Source organism: Panthera onca, chromosome A1, assembly GCF_046562875.1.
Source record: "Panthera onca isolate mPanOnc1 chromosome A1, mPanOnc1 haplotype 2, whole genome shotgun sequence".
NCBI classification, from domain to species: Eukaryota; Metazoa; Chordata; class Mammalia; order Carnivora; family Felidae; genus Panthera; species Panthera onca.
The window spans coordinates 134705516-134727422 of NC_138339.1; the positions used below are offsets into that span (position 1 = coordinate 134705516).

Below are 21907 nucleotides of genomic sequence, written 5' to 3' on the forward strand. Positions count from 1 at the left end.
TTATGTTGGGTGGGGTGCCAGCCTGGTCACGGCTGATAAACCAACCCCCTGCCTCCGAATATGGCCAGATAACAGGGTGTTTACGGTAGGCATCGTCACTCGAACACACAGACCTTCCTTTCTCTTAAAAAAGCTTCTGGGACCTGCCTTAGAGGATGAGACCAGAAGTAAATCTGCACCAGTGGAGGGTAAGCGCAGTCAGGAAAGCTGTCACACAGGCACACTCCCAAGCACCTGCTGGGTGAGCAGGCAAAGGGGTGGATGGGTGTGTTCCCCATGCTGCCCAGGGCTGGGGGACAGGGATGCCCCGAGGGAGTGAGGAGCCAGGGGACACCTGTGTAAACAGCCAGCAGCAATCACCACCAGCAGGCTGAATCCCCTGACATGGGTCAGATGTCTCCACAAGCTCTGACCCAAAGCAAAGGGAGTCGAGCTGGACCACAAGCAGTGGAGGAGCTAAGGGACAACGGAACTCGGGCATGGACTTGAAAGCAGGGCGAACTAGCGAGAAGGGAGTGGGTCTCCAAGGGAAGAGGCTGGCAAAATACAAAACCAAATGGATTAAGTCATATAAGGTTTTGTCCCCAAGCCCCACTGAGCTCTGGGTAATTTTACCCACAAGCTACCCCGCACTGAGGTGTGGACACCCAGACGTAACCAGGAAAGGACCTATCGGCAATGTATCGTGAGCAGAAAGAAAAAAAGAGTTCAGAACGTGTGTCTCAGCCCCATGAATATAGAGGGGTAGTATTTTCCTTTGTCATTCCCTGGATGACAAAGGAGAAGAAAGTACGAGAAAGTTATTTGAAGGGAAAGAAACAGAAAAGACCGTGGGCCCCTGATTGAAGGATTTTTTTTTTTTTTTTTTTTTTTTTTTTTTGAGCATCACCCTGGGGATTCACCAGAGAGAGAAAGAGACGTAAGAACAGCAGGCCACTCCCCAGGGAGTAAAAGGAACCAAAAGACACATAGAGACATGCCTGTTGGGGACATGACATGGCATGGAGAGAAAATGAGGTACATTTTCCATTTAGAGAAGACTGATCTTATTTAATGATCCTTACATTCCCTTGATTCAAGGGCGTCCACGTGACGGTTGCCTTTTGAACCATGAGTTTTAGCCACTACAGCTGTTCTGGGTTTTAACTTCACCCACGCGGATCCTGACCCACTGTCTAAAAGCCTCCAGCCCTTCACACTGGTCTGTGAACACAACTCTGCTTTGCCTAGACCTGGGAGAATGCCTTCCCCATCCCCATGTTCTGTGTACCTCCAGGCTAGCAATGAGAGCATCCCAGGATGTCTGGCTGATGAGGAAATAGGATCCCAAGCTGTAGATTCTCGTATAACTTCACCAGAATATTATACCAGTGAAAACATAACTTGAACTTACATGTGGTAAAACACGAAAGTGTGGTAGTCAGGTTTCACTATGAGACTGCTGTATTCTATGTTGAAAGATTTCAGTAGGACTGTGTTAGCCAGATGACTTCAGGTATCACGTGCAACTTAACTTGTCACTAAGTTTTTTTCAAGTTTATTTACTTATTTTGAGAGAGAGAGAGAGAGAGAGAGAGAGAGCGCGCGCATGTGTGGGGGAGGAGCAGAGAGAGGAGAGAGAGAGAATCCCAAGCAGGCTCCTTACTGTCAGCACAAAGCCTGACTCGGGGCTCAGTCTCATGAACCATGGGATCATCACCTGAGCCAAAATCAAGAGCCAGATGTTTCATGGACTGAGCCACCCAGGCTCCCCTTTGTTAAGGCTTTTAAATCATTGATAAAAATGAACTTATTGGGATAAAGTCGTGCCCAGACTGTGACAGAATATATAAAAATGAGTGTAGGTTACAGAAAAAAAAAAAAACATCTGTTTTCTTACTGTCCAAATAGCTACCATTTCCATGTGTCATATGGTGATCTGAAATTGTGGTCAGGACTCCTCCTAATCTATTTTTATTTTATTTTTTTTTTATTTTTAAATTTTTTTTTTTTAACGTTTATTTTTGAGACAGAGAGAGACAGAGCATGAACGGGGGAGGGTCAGAGAGAGGGAGACACAGAATCTGAAACAGGCTCCAGGCTCTGAGCTGTCAGCACAGAGCCCGACACGGGGCTCGAACTCACGGACCGCGAGATCGTGACCCGAGCTGAAGTCGGCCGCTTAACCGACTGAGCCACCCGGGCGCCCCCCAATCTATTTTTAAATGAGCTCATCACATGAACATGGCTAGAAAGTTGCCACCTTTGATCAATATGCTAAATATTGAAATATGCCACCTTTGATTTTGACGCGAAAACCCCCAGTTAAGGCTCTTAATCATTTCCGTGGTGAGTTTTGAACAAAATACAAGAGCAAGAGTATTATGAAAAGGTTGCTTATGTTACCCTCCTCCTCTGATTATCCAAAGAACAACAAAGCCAAAATGTGGAGAAAATCAAGTCTTTTAGCCAAAAAGACTGGTGAGGCTTATACCTCCTTGGGTGGTGACTTCAGACTTTTTTCCCCTCAGCTAGGCGTAGCCTTGACAGAGGAAGGTGGGAGCCAGGGGCCTGGACCATCTCCCCCACCTTAAAAAATAGTTTGCTTTGTAGTATGAGGTATTCTTCTGCCCCTAGATTATAATGAAGGTTTTTAGATAATGTTGCCGGCCATCGCCTTAGGCAGTTCTATATAGTGAGGAACTACAAAACTGTGTGACATATATTCCAATAGACAGAATTTACTACTTTATAGTTGCAGAAGCAATAATTCACAAACATTGCTTTCAGTGTTGTTTTGGGGAGAGAGAGTGCAAGTGGGGGAGGGGCAGAGAGAGAGAATCCGAAGAAGGCTGGGGGGCGGTCAGCACAGAGCCAGACGCGGGACTGGAGCTCACCAGCCTTCTACCTGTGAGATCGTGACCTGAGCCAAAGTTGGATGCTTAACTGACTGGGCCACCCAGGTGCCCCACACTCGAACATTTTTATTTCTAGCACTGCTGAACTGAGTGGGGTCATCACGATGCATTTTAGGCAAACGGGGTGTGAGAGTTAAGGACGGTTTCCCCCCAACTCCCTGTGCTGCCTTCCGAGCTCCTGGGATTGTCTAGCTGAGTGTCTGAGGGGGGTGAGAAGCTGAGTCTCCACTGGAATCAGGATGGCCAGGACCCACGGGCCGCCAGCTTTGCACACGCATCCCCTGCAGGTGAAAGCCGTGCTGCCTCACACTTGCTTCGCCTGGCACAAGCCCCAGAGGAGTGGGATTCCACAGGGCTGCACCTGCTCAGGCCCCCACAAATGACAGGCTGCTGCAGGATGTGTTTACTCACCCAGTTAGTGTGACCCAACACACAAGTCTGTGGGCACAGGGCAGTCACCACCCGCCCCCCACCCCACCCCACATCCCTACCCGCTCCCCTGGGAGCCTGCAGAACTATGCAGGTCAGGTTGTGAAAGCACATCATCCCTGGTTATTTAGAAAGGTGTTTGCAATTCCCAGGAGGTTGCTCTTGTTAAACTCTGCTCATTGTACTAGTAGAAAACAATGAGTGTGATTACTCTTTATTCTCCAGAACATCTCAAGGGAGCTCTTTGCCCATGTGACTCTCCAGGGAGACATGATGACATGGTGACATCTACCTATACCCAGGCAGGTGGCACAAATAACTAAAGAAAGAGTATGGGGGGGGGGGGGGGGTGGATAATGAAATTTTAAAGTAAAATGTGTAACTATGGATTATAAACAAATACTTATACTCAGTGTAAAAAGAATATATTTTAAAACTGACATCATGAAATGTAGAGAAATAAGTATCTAATTTTTGCTGGGTATAAGGGGGAAATGCAGTGTATAAATCATGCAGAAAACACATTTTCTCCATTGCTGGAGGGTATTTCGGATTGGTAGCTAAAACTTTTTAAATTTACAGGTCTTTTTCCAGCGTTATTTATTATTTTTTTTTTTTTAACATCTTGTCCCAACATCTAGGTCCTAGACATTGGACCTCTTTTCCCCAAGATCAGGATACTTTTTTTTTCTCTCCTCATTCGTACAAGAGGCCAGTGAGGATAAATTCAAGCAAACAGTTGTAAATGCCTCTCTTGCCACACTTAGGATTTTTACAGCAGCCACAGAAAATGAAACCAGGGACGCCTGGGTGGCTCAGTCGGTTGAGATTCCAACTCTTGGTTTGGGCTCAGGTCATGATCTCACGGTTCGTGAGATCAGGCTACATGTTGGGCTCCATGCTGACAGTTCGGAGACTGCTGGGGATTCTCTCTCTCCCTCTGTCTCTGCTCTTTCCCCACTCTCTCTCTCTCTCTCTCTCTCAAAAGAAATAAACTTAAAAAGAAAAAAAGAAGATGAAACCGGCTGGGGATGTGAGTGGATGATGGTAAGGCTGTACCAGGTGGGAGGAAGATGCTGATAGGGGAACCTGACCTACAATTAATGAATGACATCAACGCCTTTCATGTGGAACAGCACACCCGAGGGCTGGATGATACAAGCACGAAAGAAGAGAAAGATATCATCTTGTTAATTGACCTAATCGCACCTCCTCCCCCAGAACTACAGATGATTTATAACACAGAACTTCCTCTAATGCCATCAAACTGCCTCTCCCAGAAATACCACATAGTAGTGATGGTGAATGGTGATCATGAGCAAGGAGAATTTTTGCCCCTGCCTCCTGGCCATTATTTCCTCTGTGAACTTACTTAGGGAAAGCTGATGTGAAACTCACATCTTGGTTTAGGGTTGGGGTTCCCCCCCCCTTTTTTTTTTGTTTTTAATTTGAAGCAGTCACACCCTCCACCCCAAACAGACTGCAGATCCCGCCGTAGTGTTCCTAACTTTGTGTTATGAACGTTGGATTCTGGAAAGCAACAGCAGTCTTGGTGGAACCGGTGTGGATAATGCAAGCTTTTGGTATTGGAAAGGGAAAAATGAAAAGAGCTGTGCAGGAACAAGAAGTCTGGCATTTTTTCCTCATATTTCTAGGTGATAGACAAATTGTTAGTTACCACACGTATAATTTATTGGTAATTGCTCTAATTTGCCTCCTAAGTTTCTAAAGTCACCAGTTCACTGAGATCAAGTATTTTGTACCTATAAAATAGGAATCATGTGATAATTTAATGAAGTAGCTGCCCAGCTAGGGCGATTTCTGTGCAAATGCAGTTATTGACATTATAATTTAGAAAAGTGGGGGAGGGATAACAGAGTCGAACTCCCGAGAAGCCTAGTGACTAATATCACTCACTGGGATTAAAATGCTACGTACACATTTCCTCCTGTGGACATAGGGATACTAAGATAACTTTTCTTTGGGTTGGTTTGCAGTCTGTTTAAAAGAAAACGTGTACTTGCTCCTTGGAGCATGGTAAGGGCTGGATACCAGATCCCTCCTGTGGGTGGTCTGGGAGACAGAGGGCTTGGGAGTTTGCAAACGACAGTAGAGCAGAGCCGAGCAGAGCCCCGCCGAGCCAGCTGCAGGGATGCTGCAGACTGACTGGGTTGGCACAGCACTTTTGGCTCTTCTCAAAGCACTTGTCTCAAAAAATAATTAGCTGACTTCCAGTACTGTTTTAAGGACCTAAATGCAAAAGGTATTCTTGCGGCTGGCCTGACAGATTTCTCTCTGTTCCTGAATCTCTGCGATTTACCCACAGAGACATTTTCTACTTATCTTCTCTACTGAATAGCCAAACAAGCTGAGGTCTCATTCTGTCTCTATGGCATCAGCAAAATTGTAAACTCCCCTCTGCTTGCTGAGCTCTGTTCTTGCTGATTTGTAAGAGGCAGGAACACAGTTTAACATTTGGTTCTCAGGTTTAAACTTGTGGTCCTGAAAATGGCAGAAACTAGGAAAATGAAGTTTTTAGCTGACCTTTGACAACGCTGGAAATAGAGGTGACGGAATAAACGTGAATTGCTCAGGACATTTTGGAAAGTCACTCCTTTGTCAAATTCAGCTGGCGGACATCCTGGGACTGATAAAATTCCTTTGCAGTTCATCAGAATATAACTTTGGCTCAATCTGTCAAAGTCACAACCACATCTCTCACGAGTACCATTTGGCCACAGGTCAAATCCATTATCACAAACACAGGAGATGTTCCTGAATAGCATTCCTAACCACTGTCAATGTCTACATGCATGGAGTAAGAGCAAATATCAAGAAAAAATGTAAGAAAAACAATGCAATTTAGATGATCCCTGCTATTTTTATCGAAATTCGGAAATTCTTCCAAGTGACCAAATGGCATTTGGAAAAATAACCGTACCCTTGGAACCTGAAATCAGACTGTCAATGATGAAGATTTTAAAATAATTTATGGCTTCCTAACTTTCTTGGTACATACTTTTAGCATGTTCACGACCAAGGAGGAGCCCCCAGATGAGTCTTCTGGCTTAATGCTTGCTTGATCAATGTTCTGGAAGCAACAGGGCAGGATGGACCACCCATTTATCCTCAAAGTGGGATCCTAGGGCCATCATCATTAACCTAATCTGCTAGCATATCAAAAAGGCAAAATCAGGGTCCCAGCATTTCTGGGAGTGGGGCGCAGGAATCTGGGTTTTTACAAGCTCTTCTGGTGATCGCGACGTTCACTGGAGTTTGAGAGCCACTGGCCTCAGGGTCTCTGGGACAAACTGTCAACTGGCAACTGATGGTTTGTGGTTGTACCTGCTTATCTTTCTTTCTGCAGATGGAAGAAATGTGGCAATCGTGCCATCGTCCTTTGAAAGCTAGCTAGGTCCCAGCTGCTGACTTTTGCTTTCTTTTCTCCACAACATTTCCCAATACCTGGATCAGAACTATGGGGCACCATACGTTGAAACTGACTTAAGATGACAGTCTATAGGTTAAACTTGGAACGTGTAAGGAGCTCCTCCTAAACTTGTTTTAGTTTGTTTGGTACTAAGAGGTGACCATACACCTAAACAGTAATACACAGGCTTCCTGAATCAGCTCTCTGAACATCTTAGCCATCTGTAACCCAGAAAGTAGACCAAAAAGACCTTTTATCATTCACCATGTATATTATGAAAACTGCACACCAAAGATTGTTCCTTTTTTTTTAAGTTTATTTATTTTGAGAGAGAGAGAGAGAGAGAGAGAGTGCACAAGGCAGAGAGAGAGAATCCCAAGCAGGATCCACACCACCAGTTCAAGCCTGATGGGGGCTTGAACCCATGAACGGCAAGATCATCACCTGAGCCAAAATCAAGTCGGATACTCAACTGACTGAGCCACCCAGGTGCCCCAGAGCGTGTTCCTTTTAAAGAAATTCTTGGAGGCTGCCAAAATCTTCTCAGTCTTAAAAACTAGTTGTGCCTCAGTATTACATGAGAAGCTTTTTTTTTTTTTTTTTTTTTAACCTAAATGTAAGAGCTAAAACTATAAAACACTTAGAAGAAAACTTAGGTGTAAATCTTTGTGATCTTGGGTTAGGCAACAGTTTCTTAGCTATGACAACTATAGTACAGGCAATCAAGCAAAAAATAGATAATTAAAAATTAAAACTTTTGTGCTTCAAAGGACACTATCAAGAGAGCGAGTGAAGAGTAGGAAATACTTGGAAATCATATATCTGAAGAGGGTCTAGTATTTAGAACGTATTTTTAAAAAAACTTACAACTCAACGATAAAAAACCCAAATAACCTGATTTTAAAAGTCATCAAATACAGGGGTGCCTGGGTGGCACAGTCGGTTGGGCGTCCGACTTCAGCCAGGTCACGATCTCGCGGTCCGTGAGTTCGAGCCCCGCGTCAGGCTCTGGGCTGATGGCTCGGAGCCTGGAGCCTGTTTCCGATTCTGTGTCTCCCTCTCTCTCTGCCCCTCCCCCGTTCATGCTCTGTCTCTCTCTGTCCCAAAAATAAATAAAAAATGTTGAAAAAAAAATTAAAAAAAAAAAAAGTCATCAAATATTTGAACAGACATTTCTCCAAAGAAGATGTACACATGGCTGATACGCACACAATAAAATGCTCAACATCATTGACCATTAGGGAAATAGGAGTCAAAAACACAATGAGACGGCACATCACAGTAAGATAGCTAGAATCAAAAAGATAGAAGATACCAAGAGTCAACAAGGATTTGGAGAAATTGGAACCCTCACACGTTGCTGGTAGGAATATAAAATGGCACAGCCACTTGGGAAAACAGCCTGGCAGTCCCTCAGAAACTTAAAAACAGTTACCGTAGGACCCAGCAATTCCACTCCTAGGTATATACCCAATAGAACGGAAGACATGAAAGCTTGTACATGAATGCTCGCAGCAGCCTTGTTCCTTAAAGCCAAAAAGTGCAAACAACTCAAATGTCCATCAACTAATGAGTGGATAAACAAAATGTGGTATATTTATACAATGAGGTATTATTTACCGTTAGAAAGGAGTGTGAAATACTGAAATACTGCCACCATGCTGTGACATGGATGAACCTTGAAAACATTAAGTGAAAGAAGCCAGATACAAAAAGCCACATATTGTGTGATTCCATTTACGTTAAATGTCCAGAATAGGCAAAGCCATAGACACAGAAATGTGACTAGTGGATTCGTGGTTGTCAGGGGCTGGGGGAAGTCTGATGGCCACACAACTTTGTGAAATACTAAAACCACTCAATGGTAGACCTAAAAGGGTGTATTTTATGGTATGTAAATCCTGTTTGAGTTTTTAAAAAATTGTCAGCAAGGTGGATTTGGCCGGTGGGGCCAAGCATATTTCCATAATCAAAAATAATGTGTGATATACACTGAATTAGAATCACCGAGGATGGGGCCAGGGTTGCTATGGTTTTGACAAGTTTCCAGGTACTTTACTTGAAACCAGTCAACTGCTGATTGGAAAATCAGTGGTTGGGGACCACTGGTCTCTATATGGTTCTGTTAGTCCGATTCTCTTAGAAGGCTGAGAGAAAAGCAGTTTCTACAGGGAGACAAACAGGAGGAAAAAAAAATGTGTGTATATATATACATATATATATATATATATATATGTATATATATATATATATATATATATATTTGCTGACAGCCCAACAAGACACAGTCAAGAATAAAACACACATATAACAGCTGAAAAAGCCTAAGTATTCTGAGTCCACTTAGCCCAGAAGCAAAGAGTCATATGTGCCATAACAATCCGACATCATCGCTATGTTACAACTTTTGATATTCATAGCGATGACCTGGAGGCATTCAGAGAGGATTAAACTGTGTTCAGTAAATGTTATTTAAGGCATGTGGAGGTAAATACTCGTTTTAGAAAATAGCATTTTAAGAATGCTCCAAGTAGTAAAACCTCAACAATTGAGGAAATCTGATTATCCAGATAAGGTAGTTTAGAAATCCTTAATAGCTTTATTTTAAAGGTTTCTAATTTTTTTTCCACTTGGCTTTCACAAACAAGAATCAGTCTTGCAACTAAGGAAAAATAACAGGATATAAACTTCCTGAAATGAGCATTAGACACAGAAAGCATTTCAGGGGAGAGTGACAGAGAGGGAGAGATTTTTGGTTTTTTAATGCATACTCCTTTGTAAGCCAGTAGGCCTTTCTGTTTTTAATCGACTTTACTGAGGTATAATTCATATGCAAAAAAATATTTTGAGCATGTGATCTGAATGCCTTTGACAAATGTGTACGCACACCCATGTAACTACCATTCCATCGATACACAGAACATTTCCACCTCCCTCGAATCATGTGCCCCTTTGCGGTCAGTCGCCCGACCATGTACCCACCTTGCCCCAAGCAACCAGTGATGTGATTTCTGGCACTATTGATTAATTTTGCCTCTAGAATTTCAGACAAACAGGCTCATACTATGTATGTCCTTGGGTCCAGCTTCTTTCAACACAGCTATGACATACATGTATGTTGCTGCATGGGATTAGTAGTTCATTCCATGTTATTACTGAGTAGTATTCCTTATATGAATATACCAAAATTTACTAATCCATTCACCTCTTGCTTTCTGTTGGGGGCTGTTAGGAATGAAAGGGCCCAAGTCTTTTTATGGATGTATGTTTCCATTTCTCTTGGGTAAATACCCAAGGCTGGGCCATGTGTTAAATATATGTTTAACATAATAAGAAACTGCCAAACCTCCTCTCAAGTAGTTTCACCATTTTATACTCCCACTAGGAATGCAGGACAGTGACGGTAAAAGCCTCTACCAGGACTTACAAACTAGTAGAGATAAAATCCTCTCTCTAGGTGACTTTCATGTCTCATTGATTCATTATTTTGTCTGCTATTGTAGGAGTTTCACCTTGTATTTCTGTAACATTTCTCTATACAGTTCCAAACCCTGTTTAGGCCTCAACCAGCGTTAATAATGATACACTATAAATTAATTATATATATCATTATCAGCATACTATATCATTAATATGCCATTAATAAAACTAAAGTTTCAGGGCACCTGGGTGGCTCTGTTGGTTAAGCGTCCGACTTCAGCTCAGGTCATGATCTCACGGTTCATGGGTTTGAGCCCCATGTCAGGCTCCGTGCTGACAGCTCAGAGCCTGGAACCTGCTTTGAATTCTGTGTCTTCCTTTCTTTCTGTCCCTCCCTTGCTTGCACTCTGTTTCTGTCTCAGTCTCAAAAATAAACAAACATTAAAAAATAATAATAAAATAAAAATAAATAAGACTAAAGTCTCAAGCACAAAACATTTTTCCTGGCCAGTGATAGCTAAAAATGGCTTCCCAAACAGCATTTATGTATGTTCCTTTCTAATGAGTGGGCAATGGCTATGAATGAATCCTTGACTGTGTAACATCTTGGCAGTTTTTGTTGTTTATCCTTTCCAAAATCGACTTTCTGTGAAGTCAGTGCCTCAGTTCACAAAAGAGGAGCAGTACAGTTTAATGTTAGAGCCCTAGCTAAAGAGGTAGTCAGACCAGGGTGAACATGGTGAATTCTTTCCATGGGCCTGTTCTTTAACACACAGAGAGCTCTGGATCCCACATCTGCAATCTGGGAGATGGGCGTTATAAATATTCTTATCTCATATAATTGTTCTGGGGACAATGATCTCATGTAGGTAAAGCCCTTGGCAATGCTCCTAGTTCATATTTATTGCTTAAGAAATGGAAGCTTTAAAAAAGACACGTTCCAATGTGAGTGAAGGAAAAAGTCATCATAGGAAACGCAGCTCGAGTTCTGGAAGATAAATCCCCTCTCCTTGCTTTGTCTAGGAAGCCTGCTGCCTCTCTCTCCTTGGAAGTCAGGGAGATCCCCGTTCCATTAGCTGCCAATAAGCCCCATCCTCCACAAGGTCATTCCCTCCCCATCCTCTGCTCCTGCTGGGGCTGGCTGCGGGAGGTGGGGGGGGGGGGGGGGGGGCGGCGGCATGTGACCCTTCTCTCACCTCGTGCCAGTCTGGCTCACCTGCTCAGAAGCCTGAACTCACCATGCTGCCCTCTGCCTCAGCTGTTTCTACTGATCTGGGACTGAAACCTCCCACTTCCTTTCAGAACTCAACATCCCACGTGCTCAGGAGACGTACCAGACCCATGGGTTGAGGGATTAAGAGGCACCGGCTCTCTGGACCCCAGCCTCCAACAACCATAACAGGACCATAGGAGAAAGCTCACTAGATGCACATCTTAAAATTCCAGAAAATCGTTCTTTAAGCTTAATTCTCTAAAGACGTGGACCGTTAGGAAGAGAGAAACACTCCAGATTTGGGCTCTCAATTTAGAAACCATTTGGTAAATGTTTCTTTTTGCACCTGCACTTGGCACCTTTATGGAATAGCCAGTATTGCATCTGCCCTAGCTCCTAACTCTGGAGAAATTGCAGTCTGTCAGGAGGGGAATAAACCATACCAGTAAGTAAGTTAATTAGGAAATGGAATGTGTTTAGGTATGTGTAGGAAAGATAGCGACCAGGGAAACTCGGATTAACCAGCATTATGTTTTTAAATTGGTAAATCTGCTGACCGGAACACTGCACTGGGGCGGATCTTGTCATCTTCTCTGTGTTGTGCCCTTCACCCTACAGTGTTAGTTCCACCTCAGGCCAAGGACGGGTGAGACACAGCAGCGGGGAAGTGGGGAGGAGGGCAGAGGTCACGGTCTGGCAGAATCTGGGTGAAGTCATGCGAACCGTAGTTCCAGATCCTTCTGTCAGATACCCTCTAAGGTATCAACTGAAGGACCGGACCGGCTGACATCTGTGACACTTGGCCCAAGCAGCTAGTTCACTGAGGGAGCGAGTGCCCTCAGCCAGAATGGGTGAAGGTGTGAGACAGTCCAATGTTGTATTAAATATTGAAAATAAGCCCCAAGGTAGGAGTGCTCTTTAGAGAGCTTTAGCTCTCTGATGCCGCCCCTTAGGCCAGTTTTCTGTTACACACAGGAGAGAGAATGCCAGAAAGTATTGGTGAATTAGTTTGACGAACTTCAGGAGTTTAAAATGAGCATCCTTGACATTTTGACATCCTAGCCCATTTTCCTTTGGCTTTCCTAACGCAAGACGATGGAAGACTTGATTCTCTGCTTGCTTTTCTTCAACTGCTGAAAAAACTCCCTAGATTTTTTGTTTCTTGAAAGATTCACCAATTTAAAAAGTAAGCTTACATTTCTGTCAGCTTCCAGTTCTAAAAATTTTCAGTGTCTTAGATCAAACTGATCTTCTGTTAGTTCAAACTAATAAATAAATCTCTGTAGCAAACATCTTTTATGCCATTTACTCAAGCAGAAAATGCAGGTACTTGGTTTGCTTTTTAATTTTCTTTTTAAGGCAGCATTTCCCTTCCCCGCCCCCCAATAATTAGCAGTAACATCCTAAGGGTTTTTTTTATTTTTCCTACCCAGTAACTTTGACAAGTTACCTAAGATTGGTCAAATCTTCTATTTTGGTTTTTATGGGTATTGCACCTGATACTGTCTTGCTTCGTGAGACAAAAATACCAAGGGCAATGTATTACCCTAGTTTATTTTTTAAAGGACAAATACATTGTTTTAGGATCACTTATTTCTGTTGAAGTATTTCCCAAATTCAGATGTTGCTTCTCTAGATAACGAATTCATACAAAAATTTCTAACGGGGGGCGCCTGGGTGGCGCAGTCGGTTAAGCGTCCGACTTCAGCCAGGTCACGATCTCGCGGTCCGTGAGTTCGAGCCCCGCGTCAAGCTCTGGGCTGATGGCTCGGAGCCTGGAGCCTGTTTCCGATTCTGTGTCTCCCTCTCTCTCTGCCCCTCCCCCGTTCATGCTCTGTCTCTCTCTGTCCCAAAAATAAATAAAAAACGTTGAAAAAAAAATTAAAAAAAAAAAATTTCTAATGGGTCATAAAAATACTTTCCCTTGTAAGTAGACAATCATGAATCTATTCAGTCTTTGCTCACTTGTTTATAATCAAAACAAAAAGGGCTAGAAAACAGATGAAAACCTGTCTATCAGGTCCCTACTCTGTGCCACACACTGGACTAAATGTTACAGACGTTTTCTGGGTAATTCTCACAATAGTCTATAAACCATGATAGGTGCTGTGATTATCTTAATTTATATATAAGAAAATTAAAGCTCAGAGAACAACAAACTTGCCTACAGTCACATGGACAGAAAGGAAATCTTTTGTTATTAAAAAAAAAATAACAACAAAATGGATTCAGTAATAAATTACAGAATCACAAGTTCATATTTAGTTTTCTTGTTGCTGTTACTGAAAGCATGGAGTTATCTTATATGTACATAAACACATGGCCCTGATACTCTCCTTTGCCACATGAAGAAGTTAAGGTCCATGGAAGTGAAATGACTAACCCCCAGGGACACAGCCAGTTAAGTGGATTTCAGAACCAACCAGCAGATGCATATGGCGAGGCTCCTGTGACATGAATTCTTAAGATGTTGGCGGTGTGTCCAGAACCTCCACCCCTGGTTTTTTCTTTTTTCTTTTTTTTTTTTTTAGGTTTATCCATTTTGAAAGACAGAGGAAGAGAGAATGAGCAGGGGAGGGGCAGAGAGAGAGAATCCCAAGCAGTCTCTGTGCTCCATACTGAGCCCGACACGGGGCTCCATCTCAAGGTGGTGAGGTCATGACTTGAGCCAAAACCAAGAGTTGCTCACTTAACCGTCTGAGTCACCCAGGCACCCCTTCCACCCCTGGGCTCTTAACATGTGTAGCAGAACTACTAGGCTCATGGCATTGACCTGTCCTCACTTCTTCATGTGATGCTGGCACCTCTGTTTCAATGGACAAAGAAACACAACGCATATTCCTGTTAAGTGTTCAGATGGCTGTTTGTTTACACTGCGGAGGAGTAACCGTGGTAGTTCCAGGGCTGTCACTAGTGAGCCTGTCAATGTAATTGTGTGGTGACACCACGGCAGTTGTGAAGCAATCATTCATATCCATCCTTGTGTTTATATTTAGCAGTGGCTGTTAATGGTGTAATTATAGGATATAAACAAGCTCCACCCAGAGTGAGGCCGAATGATGAGATGATTGCCTGGGGACCTAGGTTACCCAATGCATCTTGCGCTATGGAATGAAAATATCCAGCACGGACAACTTTATTGTGACTATATATTTGGCTTCCCACTAATACCACTTCAAGCCAAATTATGTATGTTTGATGAGGCATAATTTCTTATTAGATTCGGAGAATACCAGGGCAGACTACATCATGATGGGATTATAATTTGAATTTTAATCAGGTTTTGTTCATTCCCCCATACTAGCTAATGAAATTGATTTGATAACACAGTTATTCAAATGAATAGGGGACAACATAGGACAAAAAGGGAACAAATTGTCTTGCTTACCACAAACAGTACTACACTCTTTTATAATAGTAAGTGTAACTGTTGGCATTTTTTTCCTGACCTTTCCACGAACCCTCTTTCATCAGCCTCGTGGTGGTCCCTTCCCCGAGACGGATGTCGGAGTCTGGGTTTTGGCCTCTCTGATTAGGGATTTCACATATCGAATTCAGCCTTCTAATGATTCGCTACAGTTTTATTTTGACAACCCTCTGTGCAAACCCTGCCTGTATATAAATCAATGCCCCTCATTGCTGACCAAGAGAGCGTGTTGAAAGCTCTCCATCAAAATATCTATCGTTCGGGAAGCGGAGAGAGAAGTTCGTGTAACAGACTGTGGTTTGCTCCCTTGTACGTACTCTATTCCTCTCTTTTCTTCATCTAGCACACCCAGGATTCAGACATTTGGAATAAATGTGTAAAGCAAGAGATTCCATTAACTGTATGAAGTCATCGCTAGAATAGCTATGTGATCTTACTGTCGTGTGATCTTCTTTTTTTTTTAATTTTTTTTTTCAACGTTTTTTATTTATTTTTGGGACAGAGAGAGAGACAGAGCATGAATGGGGGAGGGGCAGAGAGAGAGAGGGAGACACAGAATCGGAAACAGGCTCCAGGCTCCGAGCCATCAGCCCAGAGCCTGACGCGGGGCTCGAACTCACGGACCGTGAGATCGTGACCTGGCTGAAGTCGGACGCTTAACCGACTGCGCCACCCAGGCGCCCCTGTCGTGTGATCTTCTAAGTCATAGCTAGGATAGCCGCTACCCTGTGATCTTACTGTCGGTCCTCACCACACCATCGGCTACCTGAGAATAATATAAGTCAGAGAAAATTAAGTTGCCTGAATAATGACTCATTTCTCCTTAAAACTGGCCACTTTTAACTCATTCCAGTGAGTATTTAGCTTCTAACCGGAGTATTTATTACCTGGTCATTTTTTCTAAATCACAGTTACATATCTAAGTACATGAACAACTAGAGTTTCATAAAGTTAAAAAGCCAAGTAGAATAAGCCAGTGGAAACAAGGTGATACACTTGTGAATATTAAAACCATGGTATTTGCCACACTAACAGACAGTTCTCTCGTTTTTGAATGCATAAAGATGGCAAACTGTCATCACTGTGAATGGCTTGGGGGCCAGGTAATATATTGTTTCTCTAAAGTATTTAAGTCATCAAGGCAGTAGCAAGAGGTCAGTGTCTGATTTGCTTCACAGCTGGAGGCAGATCAGGGTGAACTGAGACTTGTCAAAACATTCTCAAAAGGGAAAATATTGATAAAAAATTAAAAAGGAAAGTTCTGGAGTTTGCATAAGATGAGAAGGAACAGAATTTATTCCCCGCCTCTGTAAGGGTACTGAATATCACTTCAGTTTGCAAATATTGATACAACTGTCATATTATTTTCACACTGCGACAATTTTGAGTTTTCTTCACTTGAAACATTGTCCCAGGGGGCATTGTGACTGTTAAACTAATCTTTATTCATGATTTATGCAGCCTGAACTCAAGTCTCTGAAACAAAATTAATAAATCATGTGTTGATGGAGAGAATGGCAGAGACTGGAGACAATTTGAAGAACAATTTCTATGTGATTGGAACCACTTAGACCAACTTTTAGTTTATGGAAATTTTCGGCTTAAGATACAAAAACTCTTAGGGCCTCCTGGAAACTACCAATTCGTTTTTTCTGTTTATTTATTTTAAGGGAGAGAGTGAGTGTGTGAGCATGTGCACACAAGTGGGGGAGGGGGAGAGAGAGAGAGAGAGAGAGAGAGAGAGAGAGAGAGAGAGAGAGAGAGAGAGAGAATCCCAAGCAGGCTCCACACTATCAGGGCAGAGCCCGACGCGAGTCTGGATCCCACATGATCCCACTGTGAGATCATGACCTGAGCCAAAATCAAGAGTCAGATGCTTAACCAAGGGAACCACCCAGGCACCCGACAGTTGATTTTCTTGCCTGATTTACTCGAAGACGTGCTAAAGCCAGGCTACCCAAACTGACCTATGGTCAACTCACCCTTTAAAGGATACCTAGCTAGGAACATCACATAGCTCGACTTCACAGCACACCAGAACTCTAACTCAACCCCTTCTGACTGCAAATTATGCCCATGTGTTCTTGCTGTTTTCTCAGAGGAGCTTTTAGACTTTAACTGACTACCCTCTATGGAACTATAACCAAGCAATCACCTAGGAGACAAAGGTACATTGGTAATCAGTCCCAGATGCGATGCTGGTTGGAATGCCAACGAGGGCTAGCCGTTCATTAGTTACAGTTGTGTTCCACCATGGTGTGTGCTAATCGCAGCTTTAAGAACACCAAGGAATTAAGGTGTGATTATGTCTTAAATCAACTTTATTGGGGCACCTGGGTGGCTCAGTCAGTTAAGCGGCCGACTTCGGCTCAGGTCACGATCTTGCAGTTTGTGAGTTTGAGCACAGGGTCGGGCTCTGTGCTGACTGCTCAGAGCCTGGAGCCTGCTTCCGATTCTGTGTCTCCCTCTCTGTCTGCCCCCTCCCCTGTTCAAGCTCTGTCTCTCAATAATAAATAAATGTTAAAAAAATTTTAATAAATAAACTTTATTTTTTAGGACAGTTTTGTATTTACAGAAAAACTGCAGATAGTAAAAAAAAAAAAAAAAAAGTTCTCATATACCTCCCACCCAGTTTCCTCTATCACTAACACCTTAAATTAGTATAGTATCTTTGTTACAACTAATGAACCAATATTGATGCATTCTTAGTAACTCAAGATTATGCTTCATTCACATTTCCTTAGTTTTTATGGAATTTTACTTAATATGCTTTTTGTGTTCCGACAGTCAGTTGTCATGTCTCCTTAGGCTCCTCTTGGTTGTGACCGTTCCTCACACGTATGCCTTGACTTTGACAACCACAAGTCAGTATTTTGTAGAATGTCCCTCCATGAGGATGCATCTAGGGTTCTGAGTTTGGGAGAGGAAGACAATGCAAGTCAAGGGCCAGTGTCCTCACACATGAAGGGCACATGTTATCAACATGACTTTTCCGGGTTGATGTTGATGGTGATCACCTGACTGAGGTGATGGGGTCTACCAGGTTTCTCCACTGTGAAGTTGCTCTTCTTCCCTCTCTTCCATACAGCATCCTCTGGAACGAAGTCACCGTGCCCAGCGACACTTGAGGAACGGGGAGTAATGTTCCACCTCCTTGAGTCTGAGCATGTACATAACTTATTCAGATTTCTTCTGCACAGGCGATTGGTCTCTTCTCCCTCCCCCTCCCTTGATTTATTTATTCAGTCACTTATTGGTAGAAGTATGGACTCAGATTTCGTACTTGGGCTCATAGTGCAATACTACTTTTTTTTATTTTCCACCTGTAGTCAGTGGAGCTCTTACACTTTGATCCTCTGTCTTCTTGAAATAACTCCATTATTGTGTGTGTGTGTGTGTGTGTGTGTGTGTGTGTGTGGTGGGCTTTTGTGATCATTTCTCTTTAATTTAATTGTATCTTGCACATAAAAGTCAGCCAAAGTGGTAGTTACCAGCTTTTCTCCTCTGTGTGCCAGTCATCAATCAATTTCTTTTCAAGTGAACAAGTGGCATTTTAAAAAAATCTGTCACATTTGATGTTTTACCCGAAGATTATTTGGTACCCTTGATCTTTCCTCTCCTTGTCTGTACCATCCAGTCATGAGACACTTTTTGGATTCAAAGATAAATTATTTAAAAGTAGTAATAAATAGAGTAAATCAGAAGAGACTAGGGACATAGAATAAATGGAATATGAAGAATTTGATCACGAAAAACAAAAAAAAAATACAGAATACAAAAGCAACGGCCTTTTAGAAATTTAAAAAAAAAATTGAGCTTTAAAAAAAAACTGAAAATTCAGGATAAGTACACAAGACCATTTCTGAAACTAACATACATCTTAATATGATCAAGAACATCAAGACCAGAATAACAGCTCAGAGCACACTAACTAGTAAACTGGTAAGGACAATAAACTAATACCTCATGAGGAACAGGACCAAGACTCCCTTCACAAAGTGATCACTCAGTATTCTGCTGGAAGCCACAGACCATCCAAGAAACAGAAATCTATGGAAAGAATGTAAAAGATCATCATTTATAGGTGATGTTTCTGTTTACATAAAAACAAGAGAATCAATCAAAATATAATGAATAAAAATTTAATTTAAAAAAAACCCTATCTACAAAATAAACCAAAATCAATAGCTTTTCTGTCAATGAGCAATAAGTGTGTGTAAAACATAATGGAAAAGATACCATTTACTAAAATGTAAAATATTCAATAATAATAAATGAGTACTTGGAAAACTGGACTATTTGCTGAGAGAAATAAAAGCAAACTCTAATAAAGGCTATGTAGCTAGATAGGAAGACTAAATATTTTCAAAATGTAATTCTTTTCTATGTTATTCTTCAGGTGAAACACATTTTTAAGAAAATCTCAACTTTAAAATGGTGACTCAAGGTTAAGAAAAAACAAAAAACAAAGAGAAAACAGGAAAACAACAACAACCCAGGAAGAATAAATAGAAATGATCAACAAAATGTGGGAGACAAGAGATCTTTGTCTAACAGTTACTGAAATGAATTATAAAGCTATCATAACTTTGAAATGTGATGTTTTCCAAACATAAGGAAAGCTAGGGAGAGATTCTACGATGAATAGGGATTTACTGTTGAGAACAGTGGCATACACATGAAGAAGTTACCAATAAATAAGATTGAACCAGTTGATAAACCATTTGGAGAAAATGAAAGCTGGCTTTTGACATCACACCATACACCAAAATAAAATTTAAATGTATTGAAGAATTCATGAAATTATAAAAGTCACAGAAAATCTACAATGAGGGGCACTTGAGTGGCTAAGTCTGTTGAGCATCTGACTCCTGATCTCAGCTCAGGTCTTGATCTCAGGGTCATGAGCACAAGCCTGTTGTTGGGCTCTATGCTGGACGTGTAGTCTACTTAAGGAAAAAATCTAGGATAAATTTTAATCTGCTCTTGGAATGAAGATTTTTCTCAGTAGAGGAATAATAAAGGATATCACAGAGAAGAATGATATCTAAAAATTTTTGTCAAACAGACTATAAACAAAACTAGAAGACAAATGATAGGATTTTTTTTTAAAGAAAGAGAGGGTGCACAGCAGGGAAGAGGAAGAAGGAGAGGGAGAGAGAGAGAATCTTAAGTAGGCTCCATGCCCAATTTGGAGCCTGACACAGGGCTCGATCTCACAAGAGTAAGATCATGACCTGAGCCAAAATCAAGAGTTGAACTCTTAACTGACTGAGCCACCAGGCATCCTGGGATTTTTTTTTTTTTTAATTTAAATACACATAACAAAGAGTTAATATTTTGAAGATATATAGAGAATTCACTAAGAGAAAGGCAAAAACAAAATCAAAGGTTGGGGGAACATGAGTAAACAAATCAGAAAGACAAAACACTATGGCCAAGAAACACATGATCAGGTTTTTTTTTTTTAATTAATTAATTAAATTTATTTATTTAAATATGAAATTTATTGTCAAATTGGTTTCCATACAACACCCAGTGCTCATCCCAACAGGTACCCTCCTCAATACCCCTCACCCATCCTCCCCTCCCTCCCACCCCCCATCAACCCTCAGTTTATTCTCAGTTTTTAAGAGTCTGTTATGTTTTGGCTCCCTCCCTAACCTTTTTTTTTTCCCTTCCCCTCCCCCATGGTCGTCTGTTAAGTTTCTCAGGATCCACATAGGAGTGAAAACATATGGTATCTGTCTTTCTCTGTATGACTTATTTCACTTAGCATAACACTCTCCAGTTCCATCCACGTTGCTACAAAAGGCCATATTTCATTCTTTCTCATTGCCACGTAGTATTCCATTGTGTATATAAACCACAATTTCTTTACCCATTCATCAGCTGATGGACATTTAGGCTCTTTCCATAATTTGGCTATTGTTGAAAGTGCTGTTATCAACATTGGGGTACAAGGGCCCCTATGCATCAGCACTCCTGTATCCCTTGGGTAAATTCCTAGCAGTGCTATTGCTGGGTCATAGGGTAGGTCTATTTTTAATTTTTTGAGGAACCTCCACACTGTTTTCCAGAGCAGCTGCACCAATTTGCATTCCCACCAACAGTGCAAGAGGGTTCCCGTTTCTCCACATCCTCTATAGTCTCCTGATTTGTTCATTTTAGCCAGTCTGACTGGCGTGAGGTGACATCTCAGTGTGGTTTTGATTTGTATTTCCCTGATGAGGAGCGACGTTGAGCATCTTTTCATGTGCCTGTTGACCATCTGGATGTCTTCTTTAAAGAAGTGTCTATTCATGTTTTCTGTCCATTTCTTCACTGGATTATTTGTTTTTCGGGTATGGAATTTGGTGAGTTCTTTATAGATTTTGGACACAAGCTCTTTGTCCGCTATGTCATTTGCAAATATCTTTTCCCATTCCATTGGTTGCCTTTTAGTTTTGTTGATTGTTTCCTTTGCAGTGCAGAAGCTTTTTATCTTCATGAGGTCCCAATAGTTCATTTTTGCTTTTAATTCCCTTGCCTTTGGGGATGTGTCAAGTAAGAAATTGCCATGGCTGAGGTCAGAGAGGTTTTTTCCTGCTTTCTCCTCTAGGGGTTTGATGGTTTTGTGTCTCACATTCAGGTCCTTCATCCATTTTGAGTTTATTTTTGTGAATGGTGTAAGAAAGTGGTCTAGTTTCATTCTTCTGCATGTTGCTGTCCAGTTCTCCCAGCACCATTTGTTAAAGAGACTGTTTTCCATTGGATATTCTTTCCTGCTTTGTCAAAGGTTAGTTGGCCATACTTTTATGGGTCTAATTCTGGGGTTTCTATTCTATTCCATTGGTCTATGTGTCTGCTTTTGTGCCAATACTATGCTGTCTTGATGATTACAGCTTTGTAGTAGAGACTAAAGTGTGGGATTGTGATGCCTCCCACTTTGGTGGTCTTCTTCAAAATTACTTTGGCTATTCGGGGTCTTTTGCAGTTCCATACAAATTTTAGGATTGCTTGTTCTAGCTTCGAGAAGAATGCTGGTGCAATTTTGATTGGGATTGCATTGAATGTGTAGATAGCTTTGGGTAGTATGGACATTTTAACAA

The 21907-nt window shown here is 41.8% G+C and overlaps 1 protein-coding gene and 2 long non-coding RNA genes across 7 annotated transcripts in view; 1 reads left to right on the top strand and 2 right to left on the bottom strand.

Annotated features, from left to right (window-relative positions):
* LOC132681594 (uncharacterized) overlaps nucleotides 1-1369 on the bottom strand; it is a 29904-nt gene extending 28535 nt beyond the window's left edge. Inside the window, exon 1 of the long non-coding RNA XR_009611131.2 lies at nucleotides 1271-1369. This is a non-coding gene — a long non-coding RNA (uncharacterized LOC132681594). The remainder of the gene's footprint in view (nucleotides 1-1270) is intronic.
* The window catches only part of MARCHF3 (membrane associated ring-CH-type finger 3), a 148437-nt gene that overhangs the window by 46737 nt on the left and 79793 nt on the right, over nucleotides 1-21907 (top strand). The gene's annotated exons all lie outside the window — the stretch shown is intronic.
* The window catches only part of LOC132681593 (uncharacterized), a 109280-nt gene continuing 104777 nt past the window's right edge, over nucleotides 17405-21907 (bottom strand). For 4 of the 5 annotated variants that reach the window (XR_013557360.2, XR_013557357.2, XR_013557355.2 and 1 more), the window contains 2 exons: nucleotides 18780-18866; nucleotides 17405-17976 (listed from right to left, as the gene is read on the bottom strand). This is a non-coding gene — a long non-coding RNA (uncharacterized LOC132681593). The remainder of the gene's footprint in view (nucleotides 17977-18779; nucleotides 18867-21907) is intronic. The other variant, XR_013557356.2, reaches the window with a different exon arrangement.